We start from the raw sequence: 20,169 nt of genomic DNA, 5'->3' as shown, positions 1-20,169 counted from the left end.
GCTGCTCACATCCTAAGACTTCACAGTTGTAAAGAGACATACAACAATTCATTGCAGAATTCCTCGTCATCGTAAAAAATAAAAGCAGCCTAAATGTCTACCAAAATTAGAATGAAAAATAAATTTTGTAATAGCTGTATCACAAAGTACCAAGCAACAGGTTAATATAATTAAGTTTATTATATGTACTAACAGGGAAAACTCCTCAAGACATATTATTAAGTGAAAAACAAGCTATAGAATAACAGCCATTTCATACGAGTTATATTAAATATATCTCAAAATACTCTATATTTTATCAGGAATTATATATGTACAGACAATGATCTGGGAGGATGTACACTAAGCAGATAGTAGTATAAACATCATCTAGGAAGGAGACCTAGTTTCTAGGTGCTAGTTAAAAAGGATTGTATCTATATTGTCAGAGTTTTAATTTTTACTTTAAGAATGTATTCATTTACTGCTTGTATGATCAAAAATTAACTGTAAATATTTTAATACCTTTAAAGTAAAATATAAAGTACATTGACATACTAGTTGAATTTTTATACCTATAATGAACAACAATATTAAATAAGTGACTGTTAAAAGAGTTATACAATATTCTTAAATTATCCTAAAATACGGTTTCATAAAAATTACTACCATAGGTTTCACTTTCATATTTTATCAATTTATTAATATTTTCTAAAAGAATATTTTAGAATATATTAAGTAGAATATATTACAAATATTTAGGTATTTAGAAGTACCTAAAATGTCTCTGACCACAGGAAAGCATTAGTACTGTGGTCACATTTTTGTAGTAGCATGAAATAAGTAGGGCATTTCTAGCTTTAAGAAATAGCAATGGGGACAGGCACCGTGGCTCATGCCTGTAATCCCAGCACTTTGGGATGCTGATGCAGGTGGATCATGAGGTCAAGAATTTGAGAACAGCCCAGCCAACATGGTGAAACCCCACCTCTACTAAGAATATAAAAATTAGCCAGGCGCAGTGGCATGTGCCTGTAATCCCAGCTACTCGGGAGGCTGAGGCAGGAGAATTGCTTGAACCTGGAAGGCAGAAGTTGCGATGAGCCGAGATTGTGCTACTGCACTCCAGCCTGGCAACAAAGCGAGACTGTCTCAAAAAAAAAAAAAAAGAAAGAAAGAAAAGAAAAGAAATAGCAATGAACACAAGAAAATGACACAATATGCAACTCAGTGTGAGTCATGAAATTTTACTTAGTTTACACAGGTCCTTATGTTGTGGCAAAAATATATTAAAATAAGGTTTTAATGGAACATTTCAAAGCTATTTGATTTCTTTTATTTTTATAATCAAGAGCACAACTGCAAGTCCCTTTTTCCCCTATAACAAAAATATTTCTGACTCAAAAATTCTGTGAAAATTTCTGCTCACTCTGTACCATTTCTTAAATATGAGTTATACCTACACTGTTTTCTATATGAGATGATCTTGATTTCAGCCTAAAGGAGGTTTATTTAAAATACTGAGACAGTAATTTCCATGAATTACCTGTCACTATGGGGAACATGGAGGTGGGAGACTAGATCAAGCCTGTTGAGATTCAAACTTGTTCTTCCAGGAAAATCAGATCTGAACTTAACAATTATACACATGAATAGATGGGAGCAGCCAAAAGTCATTTCTATTTAATGCAGAAGGCGTTAGAAAACTTATGAAGTAAATTTGCCTCCTTAATTATGTTTGTTTACACTGACTCTGAAATGAGTGTGGTTTGCATTCCTGAGCATATATGGATTGATTTCAGAGAAGGTGCTCAGAAGTGAGACAGGGATACACATGGTTTTAATAATGACTATGGATATCCTACAAAGTACGTAATCCACATAAGGATAATAAAAGACCTTTTAGTTCACTCAATTATCTAGTTAGACAAATATAAACTCTAGCCAGGCTTCCTTTGTCCGCTTAGCACACTTCTCAGGGCTCCCCTTCCAGGTCAGTGAGTTTAGGCTCCAGGAATACACACTCATTGTTATCCCAGGTAAAACATCTTTTATAATCAATGAATCATCAAACACAGTGAAGATCACTCGCGTTGTTGATATTTTTCTGCGGGATGTTCTTAACACAAGCCCCAGGAAGACAGGCAAGTGAGAGTTCAGTCCGCGTGAGTTAAGGACAATGATGAATCCTCAGAACCAAACATTCCAGCCATCTTGTCCCTCCTGGCTTCATTTTGGTCCTTTCTCCCTCTGCTTCCATCCATCACTGAAGTATTTCCCACAAGGAGCCAAGTCAATTCCAGCTCTCCTAGGACATGACACAATGGTATCTTAAGGGAATGGTCTTCTCCTAAAGATTTTTTAAAGCTAAAAAAGAACATAACTAAACACATCAAGACATATTTTCCTTTCAACTTTAACTCAACTTCAGATTGTTCACCAAGGCTCAAACTCAAATCAAGTTATATGTGGTTAGAGTTGAAAAAGAACCTGACAATCATCTAGTTCAAAACATTCATTTTCAGGTGGGGAATGGAGTCCAGAGAGAACACGTGATTTACCTAAGTGCACTCTGTGAGTTGATGGCCCAGTTTAGACTAGAATCTTGGTCACCTTGAGCCAAGGCCTCAAGAATTTCATGGACACCCTGACAAAAAAATAAAATAAAATTAGGAAGTTAAACCTTCTTCAGCAAATATTATATATTTCAATATAAACCCTAAGACAATTAGTTTGAGAACTGTGTCTGTTTGGGATTTTTCTTTAGTTCAACTCTTTGCCCACTTCTCATATCCCTTTAGTGAAGATATTTGTGAATGATAATATTTCAAACTTTCTTTCCTAATCATAAACATCTATTTATCTGGATAACCTAGTGTCTTATTTTTACATTATATTTGGATTGAGTGTGTGAATACTTGCAAAAGTAATATTTCTTGGACTATTTTTTGGGCCTCTTTAGATGTCCTGCTGTGTGAACTATTTGAACTAGAATATGATCATAAGTAATGGGACTCTTTCCACTGATAATATGGTTTCCATTAGAGCACAGTCTCCAGTTAAAGTTGAAAACTTTATTAGTTGAGTTACTATTGAATGATAAAAAAATACTTTGCATTTACACAAAGAAAAACATAGTGGAGTCCGGTTAGTTTGACAAAAGTGTGATATTTGCAGAGAGAGCCAAGGATTATCCACGCAAAAGGCCAAGTTAAATAAGACACAATTAGATCTCATTTGGCCTCCTACCTCTCAGGATTCATAAACTCACATTTTTGCAAACGTGGGGGAATAAATTTCATCCTAATTGTATCTTATTTCTCTTGGCCCATCTACATTACTCACACTCTTCTGACAGGAGCTTTCAGCAAATATCACATTTTCCTGCGTCTTGCTGACCTTTTTTTCAAACTGGCTTTTCCCTTTCCTTATTAAATGTTTTTGAACAGATATCATATTTTATTTTGTTTAGAAAGGTAAAATAAAGGGTGAGAATGTATTCATCTACATGGCCGTGAGAAGAAAATAGACATCAACAACAGAATTTTTAGAAAAACATACTCCCAACCAGTTCTGAAGATTTAGACTTTGCCACTAAGAATGTACACGGCTACTAAACCTATGCTGTCCCACTCTGCGGTGTGCTATCAAAGGAGGTTGAAAAAATTCAGAGAAAGGAATCAAAACCATCAAGACTTTTCTTTACACAATGAAAAAATTTAGACCAAAGGTTTAAAGTTCAAAGGTGCTATATTAGTCCGTTTTCACACTGCTATAAAAAACTGCCAGAGACTGGGTAATTTATAAAGGAAAGAGGCTTAATCAACTCACAGTTCAGCATGGCTGGGAAGGCCTGAGGAAACTTATAATCATGGCAGAAGGCAAAGGGAAGCAAGCACCTTCCTCACAAGGTGGCAGGAAAAAGTATGAATGCAGAAGGAACTAACTACCAAACAGTTATAAAAAACATCGGATCTCATGAGAACTCACTATCATGAGAACAGCAAGGGGGAAACTGCTCCCATGATTCAGTTACCTCCACCTGTTTCCCCCTTGACACACGGGAATTGTGGGGATTATAGGGATTATAATTCAGGATGAGATTTTGGATGGGGACACAGCCAAATCACATCAGGTGCTGAATGTCAACTGACCCGAAGTGATATAACACATTATTACACTTCAAGAGGACTTGAAGTTGCCAGGACTCCCCTCTAGGATGCCTTACGCTCCTAGCCATTGTCTCCACATCAGTCCCCAGCTCTGCTGCCTCTTATCTACTTTTTCTGTTCTCAAGTCGCCAAGACGCTCGTGAGAAAGACACAAAGTGTGTTGATGGGGCATACTGCAGGCTCATTCACTCTGCTGTTGTGTAGGAGACACTCCTGGGCTTTGGCGACACGCAGGCTCTCATCTCCAGGCTCTTACAGGCTGCCCCTGGCCATCTCATCCATCCTCACAGCCTCAAGTGTCTTCTCTTGGTGCCTTATGCCACAGCTGCCTGTACTGAGCTGGAAAGTCCCCTGAGTGTCATAACCTCTAAATCTGAGTATAAGTTCCACCACTTACCAGCTGAATAACCATGAGCAAATTATTAAATTCTCTGCTTGTCACTTTCCTCCTCAGTTAAATCAGGGTAATAATCTTTATTATGCAAGGCTAATAGGAAACAATTATATATAGTATACATAGTATAGTGTCTAGGACGTCATAGAGTAAGAAGAAGAAAAACTTCAACATGACTTGGCCAATTTTCCCCTGCTTTCTGTTTGACTCCTTACTGCATTTCTCACAGCAGCTACTCCAGAGCTAGGTGTGGTGGCACGCACCCATAGTCCCAGCTCTCCAGAAGGCTGAGACCAGAGGATCACATAAGCCCAGGAGTTCAAATCCAGCCTGGGCAACATAGTGACACACCTTTTCTAGAAATAAAAATATTATTAAAAAATTTTAAAGAAGCTACTGCAGAAAGCTTTCATAGCCTTAAGATTCTCAGTTTTCAGGCCGGGCGCGGTGGCTCACGCCTGTAATCCCTGCACTTTGGGAGGCCGAGGCGGGCGGATCACGAGGTCAGGAGATCGAGACCATCCTGGCTAACACGGTGAAACCCCGTCTCTACTAAAATACAAAAAATTAGCCGGGCGCTGTGGCGGGCGCCTGTAGTCCCAGCTACTCCGGAGGCTGAGGCAGGAGAATGGGGCGAACCTGGGAGGCGGAGCTTGCAGTGAGCCGAGATGGTGCCACTGCACTCCAGCCTGGGCGACAGAGTGAAGACTCCGCCTCAAAAAAAAAAAAAAAAAAAAAAAAAAAAAAAAAAAGATTCTCAGTTTTCTCATTCTCAACCCATTTGATCAGTACACATTGAGATCAGCCATCTCATGCGTGGTTCCTAGCCTCCTCCTTCTGCTGTCCCGACACCCTCCTCAAAGCCCAGAGCTGCCCAGCACCTTCACTCAGATGTGTCCTTGTAGCTGTCTCAGAGGGAGAGGCATCTTTACACCGTACCCAGGCTTCCTTCCTTCCTTCCTTGGTCTTGTCTCACACCTGATGTTTCTATCATATCTTATTTTCTTTATCTCTTGTATGTTAGTAAGTTAATGAATATTTATTAATGTAGGTTTTCTTCCCACTCCACCAGTTCCTTCTCCACTCCACAGTTCTTCAAGTATTCTTATTCTAAAATACATCTCTGGGTTCTTCTCTCCTCTTGAGCTAGTACTCTGATCTTTTGCCACCAGGTCTCCAACAACTGCAGCAGCAGGTAGGGATCGGGAATCAGGCTTCCCCTTCCCTTTACCAGCTGTGTGTCCTTGGACAAATCACTGAACCTGTCTGTGCCTCAGCTTTTTCATCTGTAACATAGGCGGGAGGGAATAGGTTTGTTTTTATGACTAAATGAGTTAATTCATCCAAGCAGCTAAAACCTAAAATGCTTACTTAGTTCATAATAAGTGCTCAATAAGTGTGGGTCTCCTCGCCCATTGCTTGTACCCCCCGCCTTCTTGCCACTCCTCCTCCATCCCCAGAGGCTGGAGATTTATTTCTTAAGGATTCTAATGGCTTCATAATCTCAAAATGGAACATCATTTCCCACTTTCCCTCTCATTCTTCTTAACCTTCTTAACCTTTGTGCAGCTTTGACAAAGCTAACATCCCTCTTACTGGAACATCCATTGTCTTGGGACAAGGAAGGAAATAATTGATACGTTTTTCCTAACACCCTCCCTACCCAGGCCATGAGACTTGACACTAGCACTGCTCCAAGGGGGCAAGAGGGAAGTTTCAGGAAGGAACTAGGAACAGACACTAATTTGGGTCTTTTAGTCAAAAGTCTTTTTTTTTTTTTGAAAAGGAGTCTCGCTCTGTCACCCAGGCTGGAGTGCAGTGGTGTGATCTCTACTCACTGCAAGCTCTGCCTCCTGAGTTCATGCCATTCTCCTGCCTCAGCCTCCCCAGTAGCTGGGACTACAGGCGCCCACCACCACACCCGGCTAATTTTTTGTATTTTTAGTAGAGATGGGGTTTCACTGTGTTAGCCACACAGTGATCTGCCTGCCACACAGTGATCCGCCTGCCTTGGCCTCCCAAAATGCTGGGATTACAGGTGTGAGCCACCACGCCAAGCTTAGTCAAAAGTCTTCGCAGAAAGTTTGTGTGATTCTTCACCCCTTGCCTCAATTTGGTCCTCAGAATTGAAGAAGGAAGGAAATCCAGAGGGAAATGCAAGACAGTTAAGTATGGGAGCCCTTTGGAAGGAGATATGGAACATGTTCCCCACCTACACCCATCAAGGCTGAATCTACAAAGAGCAGTAAACTGGAAATAACGCCATCACAGGATGACACAGGCCTCCAACAAAAATTTTTATGGCCCCAGAGTGTCACAGTAAAGCAACAGGAAGTTTCCCAGGGTCCTCATTCCCCTTTCCCCAGAGGGATAAGGAAATACTGAGAGTAAGGCCAGAAAATCCCCAGGGGTCTCATGGGCATGCTGAAAGGACTCCCCTGTGGAGGGCAGCGTAGACTATGGGACTAGAAACCATCTGGGATCACAAATATCTCAGAGGATGCTAGTGAGGAGAGAAGCCAGCTACCAAAACCCATGGCCATGGTGCCAGTGTGAAACCCTACCAGGCCAGCCCCACATCTCTTCCAATGGCCCATAAACTACATGCCACACAGAAGAAAAAATGATAGGCAAAACAAAGCCCCACCTAGACTGTCAGCTCCCTGAGGACACAGACCATCCTACTGTTCTTTGTCTAGCTTAGTGCTTTACAGATACAGATAAATAAATTTCAGCTGAATTCATTGATTACCTTGTTTCCTTTTCTGTCATCCTGAAATGGCACAAAAATCATCCCCCCCCATCTTTTTTTCCTTGTCTCTTCTTAAATAATGTATTTAAAAGCAATATTGGTTCTGAATAGATGAGGAAAGGCTATGAGAGAACAAATTTAAGCATCAGAACAGGACAGCTAGAAACTGACTCTGGAATCTTCAATAAATAAGTAGCTTGAACCACTAGAGGGAGTGTGTACAGAAATGGATGAAATAGGATACAAATTGTGCTATAATATTAATTGAGAACCATAAATCTATGACCAGGCAAAATTCTCTTTAAAAAAAAAAAAGTAAATACTTTCAAAAGATAGGCTGTATGGAATATGTCATATCAAGCTATTTCTCACCAAACAAAAGCAAAATTTAAACACTAGTTTATGCTGTGAACTTTTAAAAATATTAAATATAGGCATTTGTAGTTCTGTGCCATGCAGTCCTAAATGGCAACTTAGTACATGCTAACCAAGTCAACAGCTCAATCTTACTGTTGTATTTTAGAACTTTTCAATAAAAAGCCATATATTAAATGTATCGCATTCCTCATTTCAAAATTTCAGGAGAAACTTCAGTGAGTCATCATTTTACACTTGAAGAAAAACAGACCCAGAGTAGTTCATCAAATTATCCAAGGTCTTATATGTAGCTAGCAGATGAACTTATATCAAAAACTTTAGTCCTATACGGATAGAAAAGCGTTTTAAAAATCCAGAAAAGGAGTCACTCGGCAGATTCCCTTTGTAAGACTCCTGCCTTTGTTGTGTTTGTTCTTGAGAAGAATACTCATTCTTTAGTGTTTTTTCAGATCAAAATGCCTCCACACCAACCTGGCCAGGGTTCTCAAGGTTACAGAAATTTTGATTCATTTACACAGCTATTTCCCCAGGTATACATGAGCTCCCAGGAGGGCTGGGAAGGTCAGGTTCTAGGGTCTACCACCATCCCCCTTTGTTTTCTTCTTAATTCTGGCCCCAGGCATTGCTTCTGTCAATTTTAAGCATCTGGTCATTTTACTCCACTGGCTTTGTTACCTTTCCTTACAACTGTGCTTTGGTCTGAGCTACCTCAGTCTATCCCAACAGATTTCCCTAACTTGAGTCTCAGGAAAAAAAAGTTGGGGCCTTGATACCTTCCCTGTCAGAGAGGCTCTGGAATTCTTAGGCAAAGCAGTACACTCTCTCTACATGCTCCACATTGTGGAATTGTCAGGATGAAGAGACATCCTAAGAGAGAAAAAAAATGTGTGGTTACAAACTTTGGGTAGAGCAATGTAAATATCTTGCCTTATAATAAAAAAGGAAGATTACTCAAATGATTCTGACCTTATGACAAAATTACTTCATATTGACTTGCTTTCTCCACTTACAACATAGCAGTGCCAGATACAGTAATAAAAGTCTCAGCTCCCCAGCTGCCCACTGTATGTCGATATAGGATGAACCTAATTTTACGTACCATGATACATACAGAAAAATTCGGGAATAAAAACATCAAAATTAATAGATAATAACTGCTCTATTTAGACAGTTGGGCAAGTATTTTCCTCCTAAATAATTGGTACACTTATGTATCTGTTAAAAAAGGGTTTTGGCTGCAAGTAATAAATACTCAATAAGGCTGGCTTAAACAAAGAGTGGTTTATTTTTCTCATATAACAAGCAGTTCTTCCAGAGGTTGTTCTGGGCTTGGTTCAGTGGCTCAGGGGTATTATCAAGAATGGAGACTCTTTGTCTTTCTTCTATTATCCTTAGTACATTAGCTTTTCATCCTTAGGCTTTCCTAGAGGCCCCAAATACCTCACCCTGTATCTCATTGCCAGAACAGTGTCACATGACCACCAGTATCTGCAAGCAAAGGGGAATGGAATTACTATCATTATCTTAGATCCAGGACAAGGGCAAATGGTTAGGATGATTTTGTTGTATACAGTCTGTGTATGTCGTTCCACCTCAAACAGTTGCTATGCACCTCTTGGAGCTGCCCTGATCAAACGATGGCTCTGTCAGCGAGGGGAAAGGAAAGACTAACTATTGGATAGTCAATTAACAGCACTGGCCATAGCTTTCTTCTATAATTTACCCTTTTCATGTTCCGTCATAGAGGTTCAATATGATTTTTAAATATGCCTACTAATATGTCATTGATTTCTGTCTCTGATGAGTACAGAAAGTCATCAGTCCCTAGGAAAGACTCAAATCCTTTTTTAAAATGTGTGTGAGCATCTTTCCCCAGAAAAGCAGACTTTTCCTTCCTACTCATTTCTCTATATATTTCTGAAAGTATGCAATTTCAGTGGTCGTCATTTAGTTATATTTGCAATTTTTTTCAATTTTCCTGAACATTAAATCAACCACCTACTCTTTTCTGTGACAGAATCAATGTGTGGATTCTCTCATTAACTTTGAGATGCCCTTCCCTGCTACACATAAAATTTTGTGGGTACTAAACCAATGAGCCTTTTCCATTCTCCATGATAAAATTTACAGTCATTGTCATGTTAATAGAAAAAACTTTCTCTGAAGCTTGGTATTTCAGTATAAACAAAACAAGCAACCTCACACATTTCTCCCTTCTTTTACGTCCCTCACATATACTGAAACAAATTTCACTCAACCATAAAGTGAAATATCTGCTAGCACTCTCCAGACAGTAATTGTTCTTCCATATTATATGCTGCTGATACAATATCCAACGTTATCGGGTGACGAAGGGATTGTTTTTGTTTTTGTTTTTTGTCTGAGACAGAGTCTTACTCTGTTGCCCAGGCTGGAGTGCAGTGGCATAATCTCGGCTACCTGCAACCTCCACCTCCCAGATTCAAGCGATTCTCCTGCCTCAGCCTCCTGAGTAGCTGGGATTACAGGTATGTGCCACCACGCCCAGCTAATTTTTTGTATTTTTAGTAGAGACGGGGTTTCACCTTGTTGGCCAGGCTGGTTTTGAACTCCTGACCTCAGGTGATCCACCTGCCTCGGCCTCCCAAAGTGCTGGAATTACAGGCGTGAGCCACCGTGCCCAGCTGACAAATGGATTCTGTTAATTGTTCTTTCTGCTTTACTTCTGATCATAATAATTATCTTTACTATCATAAGTGCATTTAAAACTTTAATAGTAGTGTAATTTATACTTACTTTTTCTATAAGGATTGAAGCTTTCAATAAAGCATTTGTATATCTGTCCTCTCCTTAAACTAGCAATTTTGTCCTGGAAACATTATTTTACCATTGTTCTTGGCATTTTCTATTGGTATACCAACAAAATTGCTATTTTTCTTGAAATACATCAATGGCTTTATGCCACTATATAAAAGTTTCATAATTGATAATGCGCCAGGAATTAGGAGCAAATGGACTGCCAGTCTGATTAAATCTAATATTCAAATATTTAAATTATTTATTTATTTATTGAGATAGGGTCTCACTCTGTCACCCAGGCTCAGGTTGGAGTGTAGTAGCATAATCATAACTAACTGCAACCTCAAACTCCTGGGCTCAAGTATTCCTCCTGCCTCAACCTCTGGAGTAGCTGGGACTACAGGCATACACCACCACACCCAGTTAATTTTTTTTTATTTTTTGTAGATATGAGGTCTCACTATGTTGCCCAGGCTGGTCTCAAACTTCTGGCCTCCAGCAATCCTCCCAACGTGGCCTCCCAAAGTGCTGGGATTACAGCATGAGCCACTGCATCCAGCCTTTTTATACTTCTGGTTCACCCTCTTTTATTCCAACTGCCTGTGTGAAATTATCACAGTTACTAATTTATTTGTCTCAGGCCATGAGTCACATTTTATAGTGACACAGATCTGGAGCCTTTGTACGGCTGTATTTATCACTTTTGATCCATTTATTCATTTTTATGAATTAAACATATGACAATATATAATAATGATTATAGAAAGACAAACTTAGCACGTGGATAACAAGCACATTGTGTGTAAATATGCCTCACTTGATGAACTGACTAGCACAATTCTTATCATACATGCACATTTTTAAGAATATCATACTTATTGAGATACAAAAGATTCCTGTGAAAATGTTAAATTTCAAAATTTACAAAATGTATATGAACAAAATTGTTCCATTTTTCCCCCTGAAGTCTTCACACTGTCTGTGGAAAATTTCATAGGCCACTGAGACCCCCAGTAGTCCATGGACACTTAGGGAACATTAAAAAATACTTGGGCTACAGTTGTTCCAACCATAGAAAGAGGAATTTGAACTCCAAATTTATGGTCATTTCTGACTTGAAAGTTCTACACTTCTCATTTGATTACATTTAAAGGAAAACTATTCCTATAGCAAACAGCAAAGGATGTTATTAGATTCATGAGCTTGACTTTATAGTTTATCCCTCCTAACTTCTTTCATTTTGACTTAATCATTAACCATGGGTACAATTCCAATTTCCCACCTGCTTAGAATCTCTGAAAATTCAAAAAGATGTCAAAGCACTTTCAAAATCTAAGTTTAGGCTGTGTTAGTATTGATTTGAGTTCATCGCAAATGCTCTAGACTAGAAAACAGAAAGAAGACCAACATGTAGAAGCCACAAAGTAGTGTTTTGTTTGCGTGTTTGAGGAGAGAGGGGGAGAAAAGGAGATGTGGAGGACCCGCAAAAGCTAGTGCTCTCCAGGAGTGACAAGGAGCTTCTAGAAAAAGCAGAGTGCTTTTTGGAGGTATTCAGTGAACCCATCAGTGGTAATCTACCTAGGACTCTATAGAAGAGATTCAACACTAAGAAGGAAGGTAGGGTGATCTCTAAAGTCCTTTTCAACTCTAAGATTCTATTAAAAATAGAAAACAAAACAAGACCTTTGTTGTAGCACTGGACTCTATAAAGTTTCCATAAATAACAGTATTATCACAATAGAATTGATTGTAATCAAAAGAGTGAAGCACACATTTCTACATAATGGATCATAAAAATAGTATTGATTAAAAAATATTAACACTGTATATATCAAAATAAAATCCTGTTTATAACATCACAATATTGTTCTTAATTTCCTAAAACAAACCCCAAGGGCTGTGGCACCTAAATAATCTCTAACAATGAACATATTCCCTTAATTATTAACACTAGCAATTAAAATATAGGAGAGGCAAATTGATCTTTTTTCTCTAAGAGTTTTATCTATTTCTCTAAAGGACAGCTAAAATTATCTAAGCACCATAAAAACTGGTGAAATCCTAAAAGGAAATTAGCAATTTCTAAGGTAAATATAAATTGCTGTCTTTTGGACTCAATCTTTTTTTATTTGTTTTGTTTTAGACATTTTCTTTCTATTTTCTAGTTTAAGCTATAGCTGTAAATACAAAATAAAGCACAGGAAAAATGTTCCACAGTATTTTTCTCCAAAAAAGACGTAAGATATTTCAGTACTTTAACTCCAGCTCCTAATGTCCCAGTCAAATGTTATTACAGAATTTTTGCTTTTAACAGATATTGGAAAACAAGCCAAGGCAAAAAATATCAGATACAGTGAATACAATGGTAGTAATAGTTAACAAAATGTTCCTTTTGGTAACAGATTACCAACCAATAAAAGCAAATTTACTGAGATAAAAACAAAATATCTGAAATTTTTTTCTTTTTTTTTTGAGACGAAGTTTTGCTCTTGTTGCCCAGGCTGGAGTGCAATGACGCGATCTCGGCTCACTGCAACCTCCACCTACTGGGTTCAAGTGATTCTCCTGCCTCAGTCTCCCGAGTAGCTGGAATTACAGGCACACACCACCACGCCTGGCTGATTTTTTGTATTTTTAGTAGAGACGGGGTTTCACCATGGCCAGGCTGGTCTTGAACTTCCGACCTTAGGTGATAGACCCACCTCGGCCTTCCAGAGTGCTAGGATTACAGGTGTGAGCCACCGCGCCCAGTCCTGAATTGTTAATTGTTAGAGTCTGGTGCTATAGATTTGAGATGTCATGAATTTGCTTATATGTATATACACACACTATATACTACAGATATAGTATATACTGTATATATGAGATATTATAGTGTATATATAGTGTATATATCTCATTTTTATATATGTGTATATATATAATATATATTATAGTGTATATATATGCTATATACCATATAGTATACTATAATATAGTACATAGACTATATAATGTATATATACTATATACAGTAATAGTGTATAATATACTATCAGTATAGTATATATAGTACATATAGTTTATAATAGTATGTATTATATATACACACTATATGTAGTATATAGTATAATATAGTATAGTATATATAGTAATAGTATATATCATATACTATTAGTATAGTATATATTACATATAGTATATAACAGTGTATATAGTAAGATATACTATTACTACATATACACTATAGTGTGTGTGTGTGTGTATATATACTATTTACTTCTTACATGACTCTAAGCAGTGTTTAGGAAAGTGGGTTAGAAACCACATGCTGAGCTCCCAAAGATCTGGTGACAACCATGTCTTGCCAAATTAATGGAAATAATTTCTCTTTTTTGCAGAGATCTACACAGGGCTTGCTCCCTTAAAGAAACTATATAACTTGGGGTCAGGCATAGTGGCTCATGCCTGTAATCCCATCACTTTGGGAGGCCGAGGCAGGCAGATCACGAGGTCAGGAGATTGAGACCATCCTGACCAAAATGGTGAAACCCTGTCTCTACTAAAAATACAAAAATTAGCCAGGTGTGTTAGTGCACACCTGTAGTCCCACCTACTCGGGAGACTGAGGCAGGAGAATCGCTTGAACCTAGGAGGTGGAGGTTGCAGTGAGCCGAGATCGTACCACTGCATTCCAGTCTGGTGAAATATACATATATTTATGTATTTCTAGCTTGCTACCATGGGTAAGAAAATAAAAACAGAGAAAATTGGACATTTGAAAAGAAAAAAAGTATGCTACACTCTGTATGTAATGATCATATTGCATTGTTTGAAATGTGAAACAATGATTACGTTGCTAATAACTGAAAACTTCTAGATAAGAATTAATTTCTGCCCAAATTATTTTAAGGTCCCTCTTTACCTTAAATGCTATGAATATTTCTCTTCTAGATGCACAGAAATTGAATAAAACAGAAAGATACTATATAAATATTGGAAAAAATTATTTAACAAAATTAAATTCCATAAATACCTATGCTCCATGTGACACAGTAACTCCTAATACATGAATGAAAAGCACTATTTCCTGATAGGAAATGCTTTCCCCCACTACGGATACAATTACTTAAGTCCATAATACCTTACATTACCAAGCCACCTGAATAGAAGCCAAAGCTGCTATAAAGATTATATTGTAAAATAAGCATAATTTGTTGATTTGTAACTATTTTGAAGTTTAGTCTAATAGCTTAAATTTTCCCATTCCCAGGCAGTATGCAGAGATTCAAAAAGTACTATTTATTGGATGTCAAAGAGGATGTAGTTTTTTATTTATTTATTTATTTATTTATTTATTTATTTATTTATTTTGAGACAGGGTTTCACTTCATCACTCAGACTGGAGTGCAGTGGCACGGTCTCAGCTTACTGTATCCTTCGCCTCCCGGGTTCAAGTGATTCTCCCACCTCAGCCTCTGAGTGCCTGGTACTACAGGCACATGCCACCATGCCTGGTTAACTTTTGTATTTTTTGGTAGAGACTGGGTTTCACCATGTTGGCCAGGTTGGTCTCAAACTCCTGACCTCAAGTGATCTGCCCACCTTGACCTCCCAAAGTGCTGGGATTACAGGTGTGAGCCACTGCACTTGGCCAGGATGTAGTTTCTTAAACTGAGATCTAGAAGTGGCTCCTTAGAACTTTTTTTAAAAACATGAAAATGAGCCAGGCACAATGGCACATGCCTGCAACCCTAGCTACTCAGGAGGCTGAGATGGGAGGATCACTTGAGCCCAGGAGTTCAAGATCAGCCTGGGCAATATAGCAAGAGCTCATCTCAAAAAGTAAATAAAAAAAAAAACATTAAAATAAGCATATGCTCAAGCCTAAAGTAATTCCAAAAGGCCTGACTCCAAATTAGGCCAGAGATCTATAGAAAATTAATCAATTATTCAAAAAAAAAAAAGCTACTGCATATACTTTCTTCTCATTTTGCTCCTTTTTGATTGACGTTCAAAGATATCTGATCCTAGAGGGAATGGGACTCCTATTCAATTTGCTAGAAGTTACTTACATGCATCAGAGAGCAAAAGTCAGCTAGAATCTGTTGGAGATTTTCTGGGATTATCTGAAGATTTAAGAATCATGGCATACGGGAAAAGCTACAAACTCTAAAGTTTGTAGACAAAGTTCAAAGTCGCAATTTTCTAGGTTTGTGTGACCTCTTTGGGTCTCAGTATTTTTTTGTTTTCATTTTAAAAAATGGATATACTAATGCCTCAAAAGATTAAAGATAATATATTTAAATGTCTAGAATATTAGGGTCACTCTCACTTATTATATTAAAAAGAGATAACAGAAAGCCACTTAAGAAGCCTTAAGCAAAATTATATTTACAAACTGTTTTGAAGTCAGAGATATTAGATCAAATTGTAAAGTACATAAGGTTCTAATCCTATTTAATTAATTATATTAGTATGTTTTAGAGATGACTTGTACCCGTAAGTCTTGAAAAACTTTAAGAAAAATGTTTGTTAATGGCAGAAACAACTATTATAGGCAGTACATGGTAAAGAAAGGTAATATATTAAAAAGTAAAAGTCTTATTGGTTCATGTTTAAACTTCTAATAAGGACCGCAGAGAAAACATACTATGAAATTTAACATCCAAACTAAATAATCTAATAGAATTACTGAACACATACTTGACTGAAGGAAAATAAACATTATTTGTAATCAAGAACCGTATCTGAGTATGGTAATAGAGATGCTGAAGAGAAAAGTAACACAGAGAAAAGATGCATTTTATTATCCTCAAATATACAATGTTCTCCTGGGTGTCATGATCTTCCTCATTCCTGGACCAGAATCTGTAATTCTACCCTAGTGACCCTCTAGCCCTTAGCTTTCAAACTGCAGAAGAGTGGCTCCCTACATTTTTGTGTAACATTATTGCAAGGACTCCAATGCCATGGTGTTAAATATATATGACATAATTCAGTAGGGCAGCTCTTAGTAATTTTACTCAAAACCTTCTTGCTCTGCTAGAGGCTTTGCTGAAAGACAAATCCTGATGACCGACAGCATATGGCACTCAGATTTGTCGATCCTCCTCCCTACGTAAACTAGAACTTGTATCCTGAGTCATGCTCACATGTCTGGAACTTCACCCATAGAAACTCTCTTCTGGAAGAACTTTCATTAAATTTTGCCAACAGCCTTCTGTAAGATTGCTCCACTCTACTGTCAGAAATGCTGATTTGTCTGAGCATCAAGCAAGGACTCACAGGAGTACTTTTCCAGGAAGTTCTTCAACCCCTATGCAAATAAACTTCCAGCCCATTATTAAATGGATAGTTCCAACCGTGTCTGAGATGCCAGATTCAACCACTTCCTGCACTGCAGAGAAATCACTGTTAGTGAACAAAAAAGTGAAAAACAAAAAATCATGTTCTATCTCATAAGAGGCAGCTACACACGGACATGTAGAGAGAAATAATAGACATAGGGGACTCCAAGAGGAGAAAGGGTGGGAAACAAGTGACGTTTAAAAAATTATCTATTTGGTACAATGGTCACTACTCAGGTGATGGATACACTGGAAGCCCAAACTCCCCATTACACAATATATTCAGGTAACATACCTGCACATGTACCCCTTACATCTATAAAAATTTTTTAAGATTAAAAAAAAAATTAAGGCAGAAGAATTCATGTACATTGGGATTATCCATGGGGTGTTGGTGAGGCACAGATAATCCAAGCCCTCCCTAACAAAATTTTAATGCTCTTCTTTTGTCATAATCAGGAGACTGATTTTTTTGTTTTTAATTTTTTTGTGTGTGCAGACAGGGTCTTGCTTATGTTGATTGGGCTGTTCTCCAACAGCTGACCTCAAGCTATCCTCCTGCCTCAACCTCTCAAAGTATTGGGATTACAGGAATGAGTCACTGTGCCTGACTGAAGCTGGATCTTAAAAACACTGTAGTTCTCTAAAAGTGTGGAGCCAGTGTGGTGCTGTAGCCAAAAGGTAAAGCTGTGCTTTGTCAGAATAAGGTATTGAACACAAAACAGTAGCTCATTCCAGTATTGTCAGATATGGAATACTGTATACAGTTCTGGTTGCTAAACTACAACACAGAGTCAAGGAAAATAAAATTCCAGGGAAGGGTGAGTAAGAAGTTAGCAATATATAAGTTTTGCCAATAAAGCATATGAATGCAATCAGAATGCTTTCAAAATCCAACTCAGTTACATATGAGGGGAGGAAGAACCTACTCAATACCTGTGATTACCTCCCAAGCCTTATCAGCATTTTATTTGTTTTGAGAAAAATGCTTATTTTGGGTGGAGTGCGGTGGCTCACCCCTGTAATCCCAGCACTTCGGGAGGCCAAGGAAGGTGGATCACCTAAGGTCAGGAGTTCAAGACCAACCTGGCCAACATGCTGAAACCCCATCTCTACTAAAAATACAAACATTAGCCGGGTGAGATGGTGGGCACCTGTAATCCCAGCTACTCAGGAGGCTGAGGCAGGAGACTCACTTGAACCTGGGACGGGGAGGTTGCAGTGAGCCAAGTTCATGCCACTGCACTCTAGCCTGAGCTACAGAGTGAGACTCAATCAAGGAAGGAAAGGAAAGGAGTGGGGAGGGGAGGGGAGGGAAGGAAGCTTATTTTGAGAAGGTTTTAGACTTAAAATAGAAAAAATGTATATAAGTAGTACAAAGACTTCACATATACCCTCCACCCAGTTTCCCTAAATGTTAATATCTCTCCTAACCATAGTAAAATTATCAAACCCAGAAAATTAACATTGATAGTATACTATTAACTAGTGTACAGTATTTATTCAAATTTCACCAATTGTCGCACTAATACCCTTTTTTCTGGTCCAGGATCTGACACTGCACATAGTTGTCATATCTCCTTTGTCTCCTCAGTCTAGAGACTTCTGTAGCCTTTATCTTTCTTGACCTTTACATTTTTTAAGAGTATTGGCTAGTATTTTTTTGTTTTTTGTTTTTGTTTGTTTGTTCTTCTAAAAATCTCTTAACCTTAGTTTGTCTGACATTCCCTCATGATTAAATGCAGTTTATACATTTTTGGCAAGAATACCTGGCTGCAAGGTAGAAATATATATATAGAAAAATTACAAAAAAGAATGCCCACAGAAGTTCTGTTGAGCCCTTCTCAGTGCATCTTATCTAAAAGAACATGATGCCAATGTGTCTCATTACTGATGATAACTTTGATTTCTTGTTTAAAGTCAAGGTCTACCAAGTTTCCCCTCTGTAATACTTACTCACTGTAACTAACGAGTATTTCATGGAAAGATACTTTGAGCTTCTGTGAATATCCTTTTTCTCATCACTTTCACTCATTCATTTTAAGCATCCATTAATAAGTCTTACCTAGACTATCTATTACTGAGGTGTTTGTCAAACGATGATTTTCTATTTCCTCATTGTTTCTACATTTTTTGGCAGGGTCTCACTCCATCACCCAGGCTGGAGTGCACAATCACAGCTTACTGCAACCTTGACTTCCCAGGCTCAGGCTGTCCTCCCACCTCAGCCTCCCAAGTAGCTGAGATTACAAGTGCATGCCACCACACGCAGATAATTTTTGTATTTTTCATAGAGATGGGATTTTGCCATGTTGCCCAGGCTGGTCTCAAACTTGTGAGCTGAAGCAATCCACCCACCTCAGTCTCCCAAAGTGCTGGGATTACAAGCATGAGCCACCACACCAGGCCTGCTTCAACAGGATTTTGAAATAAGAAAAAACTGTGGATCAGGCACAGTGGCTCACGCCTGAAATCCCAGCAGCACTTTGGGAGGCTGAAGCAGGCGGATCATCAGATATCAGGAGTTTAAGACCAGCCTGGCTAACATGGTGAAACCCTGTCTCTACTAAAAATACAAAAATTAGCAGAGCATGATTGTAGCAGGACGAGCTGCAGACAAAACTCCTCAGACACTGAATTAAAGAAGAAAGAGATTTTTTATTCGGCCAGGAGCACAGGCAGACTCGCGTCTTAAGAGCGAGCTCCCCGAAAAAGAAATACTTGGCCTTTTTAAAGGCTTACAACTTTAAGGGGTCCACGTGAAAGGGTCGTGATAAATTGAGCAAGTGTGGGAAACATGACTGGGGCCTACATGCATCAGCTAACAGAACAAAAAGTTTTACAATGCTTTTTTTCATACAGTGTCTGGAATTTATAGATAACACAAGTAGTTTAGGTCAGGGGTTGATGTTATTATTACTACTTTTTTTTTTAACTCCTAGGGCCGGGTGGTGGTGCCAAGGTTGTCTGGCTATTTATGTTACTTTTGTTTCTTTCTCTCTTTCCTCTTGTCTTGTGAACTAGGCAAGGTGGGGGGAGGAGGGCAGCAGGAGTAGTAGTGGTCTCCTTCCTTATGATGGCGGGCACCTGTAATCCCAGTTACTCAGGAGGCTGAGGCAGGGATAATTGCTTGATCCTGAGAGGTGGAGGTTGCAGTGAGCTGAGATTGTGTCACCTCACTCCAGCCTGGGTGACAGAGTAAGACTCTGTCTCAAAAACGAAAAAAAAAAAAAAAAGAGAGAAAGAAAAAAGAAAGAACTGTCTACTTATTTGTTTATTTAGTATTTATTTATATCAATATAGACTCATGAATGTTTATTTTATTTTATGGTTTATAATCAATTACCTAAAGAAATTTTTTTTTGTTCAATTGTTTCAGATTTGGCC

At 38.3% G+C, this 20,169-nt stretch overlaps 1 protein-coding gene and 1 long non-coding RNA gene across 3 annotated transcripts in view; one reads left to right on the top strand and one right to left on the bottom strand.

Annotated features, from left to right (window-relative positions):
- SNX2 (sorting nexin 2) overlaps positions 1-20,169 on the top strand; it is a 488,692-nt gene that overhangs the window by 353,461 nt on the left and 115,062 nt on the right. The gene's annotated exons all lie outside the window — the stretch shown is intronic.
- On the bottom strand, positions 768-4,628 carry LOC126957538 (uncharacterized). Of its 2 annotated transcripts, none has more exons than XR_007726810.1 (3): positions 3,811-4,628; positions 2,541-2,626; positions 768-2,287 (listed from the first exon to the last, which is right to left on the bottom strand). It is a non-coding gene; the product is annotated as an uncharacterized LOC126957538 (long non-coding RNA). The 2 variants fall into 2 exon arrangements; XR_007726811.1 differs by having other exon boundaries at positions 4,261-4,627.

Source organism: Macaca thibetana, chromosome 6 (genome assembly GCF_024542745.1).
Source record: "Macaca thibetana thibetana isolate TM-01 chromosome 6, ASM2454274v1, whole genome shotgun sequence".
Classification (NCBI taxonomy): Eukaryota; Metazoa; Chordata; class Mammalia; order Primates; family Cercopithecidae; genus Macaca; species Macaca thibetana.
Note: the sequence above shows the minus strand (reverse complement) of the source record. Positions and strands in the feature narration are given on the sequence as shown.